Consider the following 8,011-nt stretch of genomic DNA (forward strand, 5'->3'; position numbering starts at 1 on the left):
ATGGTACTGGCACAAAAACAGAAATATAGATCAATGGAACAGGATAGAAAGCACAGAGATAAACCCACGCACACATGGTCACCTTATTTGATAAAGGAGGCAGGAATGTACAGTGGAGAAAGGACAGCCTCTTCAATAAGTGGTGCTGGGAAAACTGGACAGGTACATATAAAAGTATGAGATTAGATCACTCCCTAATACCATACACAAAAATAAGCTCAAAATGGATTAAAGACCTAAATGTAAGGCCAGAAACTATCAAATTCTTAGAGGAAAACATAGGCAGAACACTCTATGACATAAATCACAGCAAGATCCTTTTTGACCCACCTCCTAGAGAAATGGAAATAAAAACAAAAATAAACAAATTAGACTGAATGAAACTTAATAGCTTCTGCACAGCAAAGGAAACCATAAACAAGACCAAAAGACAACCCTCAGAATGGGAGAAAATATTTGCAAATGAAGCAACTGACAAAGGATTAATCTCCAAAATTTGCAAGCAGCTCATGCAGCTCAATAACAAAAAAAACAAACAACCCAATCCCAAAATGGGCAGAAGACCTAAATAGATATTTCTCTAAAGAAGATATACATATTGCCAACAAACACATGAAAGAATGCTCAACATCTTTAATCATTAGAGAAATGCAAATCAAAACTACAATGAGATATCATCTCACACCAGTCAGAATGGCCATCATCAAAAAATCTACAAACAATAAATGCTGGAGAGGGTGTGGAGAAAAGGGAACACTCTTGCACTGCTGGTGGGAATGTGAATTGGTTCAGCCACTATGGAGAACAGTATAGAGGTTCCTTAAAAAACTACAAATAGAACTAGCATATGACCCAGCAATCCCACTACTGTGCATATACCCTGAGAAAACCAAAATTCAAAAAGAGTCATGTACCAAAATGTTCATTGCAGCTCTATTTATAATAGCCCGGAGATGGAAACAACCTAAGTGTCCATCATCAGATGAATGGATAAAGAAGATGTGGCACATATATACAATGGAATATTACTCAGCCATAAAAAGAAACGAAATTGAGCTATTTGTAATGAGGTGGATAGACCTAGAGTCTCTCATACAGAGTGAAGTAAGTCAGAAAGAGAAAGACAAATACCATATGCTAACATATATATGGAATCTAAGGGAAAAAAAAAGTTCATGAAGAACCTAGGGGTAAGATGGGAATAAAGACACAGACCTACTAGAGCATGGACTTGAGGATATGGGGAGGGGAAGGGTAAGCTGTGACAAAGTGAGAGAGAGGCATGGACATATATACACTACCAAACGTAAGGTAGATAGCTAGTGGGAAGCAGCCGCATAGCACAGGAAGATCAGCTCGGTGCCTTGTGACCACCTAGAGGGGTGGGATAGGGAGGGGGGGAGAGAGGGAGATGCAAGAGGGAGACGCAAGAGGGAAGAGATATGGGAACCTATGTATATGTATAACTGATTCATTTTGTTATAAAGCAGAAACTAACACACCATTGTAAAGCAATTATACCCCAATAAAGATGTTAAAAAAATGTACTTCTTATTGTGGGATAGCATCAAAAGTTTGAAAACTACTGGTCTAGTGGCTGAGTTGGAAAGTGGCATGGGAAACTAAGTACCTAGACCAGCCTTTCTGCTGAAAACAAGCTAAAATGCTGGATAAAATGCATCGATGCTTTGGCACAAAAGTAAAGAATATTTAGACTGAACAGTAATTGGAAACCCAGTGAGTTCATTTTAAGAAGTTGTTTTTGGCAGGAATCAAGATGGCGGAGCAGAAGGACGTGGAGCTCATCTCCTCCCACAAACACATCAAAAATATATCTACGTGTAGAGCAATTCTCACAGACATCTGGAACCTGGCAGAGGAATTCTCATATTGTACAAACAAAGCTGCAAGAAAGGTCTCCATGTAAACGGGTAGAATAGAAAAAAAAAAAGGTATTGGGTTGGGATCTGTAAGTAAGAGGTCTGCATGGGTGGACCTTCGCCCTGGGGATAGAGCGGTTTGAGACACAATGTGGGCATTCCAGTCCTGGTGTCCTGTGCAGAGCAAACAAGCCCTCTTGCCTGCTGGGAAATCTGCTGAGACAGACAGCAAGGCTGGAGAAGCCTACACTATTTGTGAGGAGTGTGCACGTGCTGGCTTGCCAACAACCAGAGTGGAGAGAGCCATGCACTGGCGACTGCTACTTCACCACACCTTCCAACCAAAGAGGCAAACACCCCAGTCCTGCTCACTGCACAACACAGTCCAGCAGAAGATCTGGGCAAAGACTCCATCTAGCTATGCAGAAAAAGAACAGGGCATCTGAGGTGTGATCTGGGTGGAGCTGTGGAAGCCATTGTCAGTGCATGCATGGGGTGGTGCCACAAGAGGCTGCAGAAGCTAAGGGCTGAATTTCAGGCAGACAGGCCCTAGGAGAGGATTCAATCTCGCTATGGAAAGACAGCCTGAAGTGCCTGGGGCGTGGTGCCTGTGGAGCAGCAATGGCCATTGTCAGCGTGCTCAGGAATATGCAGCAGTTCAGTTCACCCCAGCTCTGCCCACTCCACACTTTAGCTGAGCGCTAGATCTGGGGCAGACAGGTCCTGGGAGAAGACTGCCACAGAGGCAGCAAGCAGCACAGCCACCTCAATTCCTACAGCCAAGACACCCCAACCCCAAGCCCCAGCTTACTTCACATCATAGCTGTGTACTAGATCTGGGACAAACACAGCAGAGAAAGGGATGCAACCTTGGGCTGCTATTGAATGGAACTGCAGATGCCTTCACAGGTGCTGCATAGGTCCTCTGTGACCACACAGGCCTCACTTTCTTCAGAAATCACCTATTTTGGGGCAGGGCAAGCACCCAAGGGCAATGGAGCCTGACTGAACCTGACCCTCAGGGCTTCTGCTCCAACAACTGGGGAACAGGCCCTACCCCTGACAAGGCAAGGATAGCCACAGAGCAAAGAGGAAGCCCCACCCAACTCTAGACACCACAACACCAATAACAGCCCTACCAAGGGGATAACGGCCAGCACACCCTGAGGAAAGGTGTGGCTGGCAACCATACCAAAACCAGCCCTTGTACCAAAAACACTGTACACTCACAGTCTACACAGGGATGCGCCCACATAAAAACACCCCTTCAAGACCACAGTAGATAACTGTTTCTCCTAAAATGAAAAGACAGAGGATCTACTTCCAGTTACAAGAGCAAATAATGAAACAGACCTCACCAATCTACTAGAACCCGAGTTGAAAAACAAAATCAGCAAACTTCTAACCATGTTTATCAAGAACAATTTTCCAAATAAATAAAACTAAACGTTTAAAAATAAAGTTAGAAAAAGATCAATATATCTGAATTAAACAAAAGCAGTTAACAAAAATAAGAACAGAAATTAATGATATAAGAAAATAAAGAGATCAACAAAGCCAAATTTTTAAATATAGCAATAACATTTAGAAACCTCTGGCAGTCTAATGGAGAAAAAAAAAGGGAGTACAGAGACACACACAAAAAAACTTAGTAATTACATTAGTAATTACATAATGGACTGAAGTATAGGTAGAGAGTTCACAATTACCAAGTGGTTATACAATTGCAATGAAAGGTAAATACAGTCCACCTAATGGGAGAAGATGATGCAGTATATGTATCTAAAAAGGATTCATTATCCATGACAGATAAAGTATCAATATTTCTACAAATCTATAAAATAGATATAAACAATCTAATAGAGATAAAAGGTCAAAAGACTTGAACAGGCATTTCAGGAATAGGGAAAAGAAATGGACAATAAAGTTCTATGAATAGATGCATACACTTATTAAATAACCTGGAAAGTGTATATTGAAATCATACCATTTCACACCCACCAGTTAGGCAAATATGAAAAATCTGACATTGCTATTGAGTTGTGAGGATGTAGAATTTCTACAACTCTAATGCAGTGCTTGTTGGAGTATAAATTATTAGAACCATTTTGGAAAAAATGATATTTAACATTATCTAGTAAAGTTGATGCACATATCTTTTTATGTAACAATTCCACTTTTAGATATAGACGTTAGAGACGCCCTCACATATAAAGACAATGCGGCATGCAGAAGAACGTGCATAGCAGTGATGTTAGAAACAAAACACTGGAGACATCCAAATTTACATCAACACTGATAAATAAATTCAAATGTATTCATACAATGGAAAACAACATAGCGGTGAAATTGAAAGACCTACAGATGTATGCCTCAATGTGGGTGAATCTCATAAAGTTGAATGAACGAAGTGAGTTACAGAAGAATACATATAGTCTGATCCTATTTCTACAATTTACATACATGAAAAAGAGTATAATGTTTTGGGATACATATTCACATGGCAAAATTAAAATAAAAATCAAAGAAAGTATGAATAATATTTAGAACAGCCATTACCTCTGAGAGGAAAGGAGAGAGAGGAGTATGATCAAAGGGTACACAAAGGGATTCAAAGGTACTCATAATTTGATATATTGTATGCTGTGTGTTGGGTAAACAGTGCTCTTTTTAGAATTTTTTCATAAATTATAAGTAATAAAATGTTTCACACTAAAATACAAATAAAGCATTATAAAATATATTATCTGAAATTGTCCAGAGTTCTCTTCAGATTTCTTAATGTTTCGTAGATGTTGTTTGCTAGCAAGTCCATATTAAAGGAATACTGGAAAATTAAGAGATTATTGTATGAGGTGATTCTAAAGTGACCTTGATTCACCCTCCTTCAGCTAATATGTTCATCTGTTAGGCTTGTTCAATAAGATATGTCTGTAATTACCATGCATGAGTTGTTGCTTCCAAGTGGAAAAGGAAGATGACACTGGCAACACCGTGTTCTATACAAGTAGCCATCTACATGCTTTTTCCTTTTAATTCTGACCTAAAATGGAAATTTTGAGATAAATTTTCTTTTTGATTAAGGATAAAATGTTATTGTCACAAAGTCACTGAACCAGAACTAAGGATCCATCCATAGAGATGTTAAGTAAAAGCTATATTTATTTGATATGCTCATGTTTTCTCTGTATATTTCAAGGCATTTCTAAATAACTTCACTAATAATTACCACCCACTATTAAGAACCACTTACTTTTTCCCAGTGAGCTGAAATCAAGTTTAAAAAAGATATCATGCAAGAAAAAATTCCTCTAGAAGCTGTTCCTGAAAATTAACTTTGGTTATTCTGAGATCCTTTGGGATACTAAATTGCAACAATAAGCTCTAAAAGCATTGTTGCTTTTAGAGCAACAATTTAGCAACCTCTAAATTCCCCTTAATATACCTGAGATTAAATCAAATGAATCATGCTTTCCCTGATAGTTACATTATTTTAGTAAGGCTAATCTTTAAGTAGAAAAGAATTAGTGATTTTTGTTGCTTCTATCATTTCTGTGAAATAATAATTTTCAGAGCTCGAAGATGGGCCTTGCCATTTACAAAATCCTATCTGATTTAATAGAATATTTCTAATATTGCTATTTCTAACATTGATTTCTACACAGAGTAAAATAAAGTGGCTTTCTTCTGAAAAACTCCAAATATCAAATAAGTCCAATTTCCAATCTGTTATAAATTTGAAACTAATTTATCAGGAAACAAGAAGTCAGATTGTAATGTAGTGAGGTAAAGAAAAGAAATTACTAATATGAGCAAATTAGATAAAGAAGGTATTCATATACTTCAAGACTCTTGCCATCTTCTAATCAGGCTATGGAAGAATTTCATATATCTCTTGGGCAGTGCTTTCTCCCTGATATTGATAATTTTGTCTCCCGCCCCATCTGCATCTTATTAGTTCATTCAGCATGTGTAGGGACATAAACATCATGTATATCTTACAGCTTGTCAATGTATCATGTTGACATTAAAAATCAATCTTTGGTGATAGAGATTAGAATAGTTATTTGTCTGCATGGTGGTAGAGGGTAGCAGGGCAAAGGTACTGACTGGAAATATCTGTGAGGGACCTTTTTGGGTGTAATGGAAATGTTCTTTATTTGGTCTGCGAGTAAGGCATATATATTTGTAAATATTAATTGATCTGTACACTTAAGATTTGTGTATTTCACTCTACATAAATTTACCCTCAGTAATGTATTAGCAAAAGAAAAAAATATAAATTAGAGTATCTTGATTCATGGTTTCCCTTCAGATTTAGAATATAATCCAAATATTTTATGGCTTGTGAAGTTCTACGTAATCTCGTTCTTATATGTCTGTCCATCTTCCTTTCCTGACTCTCTTGTTTTGCTTACTATTTTTTGGCCCTGTGGTTCTTGCTGTTCTTTAAAACTACACAAGCCAGCAGTGCCTCCTGATAGCGCCGGGTGGGGCGGAGCCCACGGCCACCACTCACCGCGGTCCCTCCAAAGGGGGACTCGTACTCTGAGGAAGAGAAGGAAGGGATGGAGCTGGGGCAGGAGGAGGAGGAAGGTGGACCCCCGGATCCAGGGAGAACTAATGACATTCAATCAATCCACAGATGATATCAACAGACGCGAAAATGAACTTGAGGACATCTGTCACAAGTTCTGCTCTGTTCTGGTAGAAGCGACGGTGAAACCGGACAAGCTGGTGAAGAAAACTCGCAAAGCCGTGGAAGATCCGAAGCCCTACTGGGAGGTGTGGAGGGCGGCGAGGCTGGCTGAGCTGGAAGCTCTGAGAACCACGCAGGACCTCCTGAGCCGCCACGGAGACTATCCCCGTGGCCGAGCAGTGCCTGCTGGAGGATGGCAAGTGGCAGTTCGACTCGGCCTCGCAGGAGATGCTGAATCAGCCACGCAGAGGGTCATGGAGGCGGAGCTGACCAAGACTGCACAAGGAGCCTGCGACCAGGTACAACATGGCCATGGACCGCATGTGGCAGCTGGAGGACAAACTCGGGAAGATAGTGGACGACCTGTAGGCCAAGCTGTCATGGTGAAGGGCAAATACAAGATGGCCCTGAGGAACCTGGAGACGATCTCGGACATGATGCACGAGCAGCAGCATGCCAGTGCGACTAGGGCCTCGCAGCCGTGGCATCAGGGCCAAAGGTGGCAGCGCGACCACAGAGAACCTGTCGGGGCGCAAGCCCGAGCTGGATGCCATTTCTGTGGCCTCCGAGGCTTCTCAAGATGACAAATGTAGCACCTCTGTGTCTGAAAATGACTCGGAAACCCAGTCTGTGTCCAGCTTCAGCTCAGGACCCAGTCTGAGATACCCGACCACTGACCAGATCCCCACGGCTGTGAGGTCCGGCAGCCTGGACCTGCCTGGCCCCGTGTCCGTCAGAGTTCGTGATGATGTTCCCGGTGCTGGGCGAATGCAGCAGGACCTCTTTCCCCAAGTGTGAGGTAGAGTGAGATGACAGGGCAAAAGGGGCAGGAAATAAAATGAGTGACAAAGCCAACAACCGGGACGTCAGCGAGCAGTGCCATGGCAAGATCCAAAGCAGCCCCTCCCCGCGAGGGCAGTGCCTTGGAGGATGAAATGCATGGGGCAACTGTCCCTCCAGTGCTCAAAGGGCAGAGACGGTATCATCCCTGACAAAAAAATGGTGCATATCGGCTGATCCATCACAGCTCTGGCCCAAGTGCATATTGATATTTATACATGAAACTGTATGGAAAACATTGTGCCTCTTATCACTTAATATGTATGTAAGTCCCCTACATACCAACCAGTTCCCTTCCAAGAGCACAGTTTGTAAGTCCAATTTGTTCATAAGTCCGATAAAGTGAGCCTAGGTACCCAACTAACACAATTGGCTATGTAGTACTGTACTGTAATAGATTTAGACTTTTCACACAAATAATACATAAAAAACAAACACAAAAAATAAAGAGAACATTTTTAATCTTTACACTACAGTATCTTGAAAAGTACAGTACAGTACCAGCTATATCACTGCTGCTTTTACGCTTGCTTCCAGACATCCTGGGCTTGAAATAAAGATACTACTGTACTCTATACAGTACTGTAAAGTA

General features: G+C 41.0%; 1 pseudogene; it reads left to right on the forward strand.

Moving 5' to 3' along the window:
* The first annotated feature begins 6,433 nt into the window (after nt 1-6,433).
* Nucleotides 6,434-7,596, forward strand: LOC132418410 (SH3 domain-binding protein 5 pseudogene; annotated as a pseudogene).
* Nucleotides 7,597-8,011: the final 415 nt, after the last annotated feature.

The sequence above is a fragment of the Delphinus delphis genome, chromosome X, assembly GCF_949987515.2.
Source record: "Delphinus delphis chromosome X, mDelDel1.2, whole genome shotgun sequence".
NCBI lineage: Eukaryota > Metazoa > Chordata > Mammalia > Artiodactyla > Delphinidae > Delphinus > Delphinus delphis.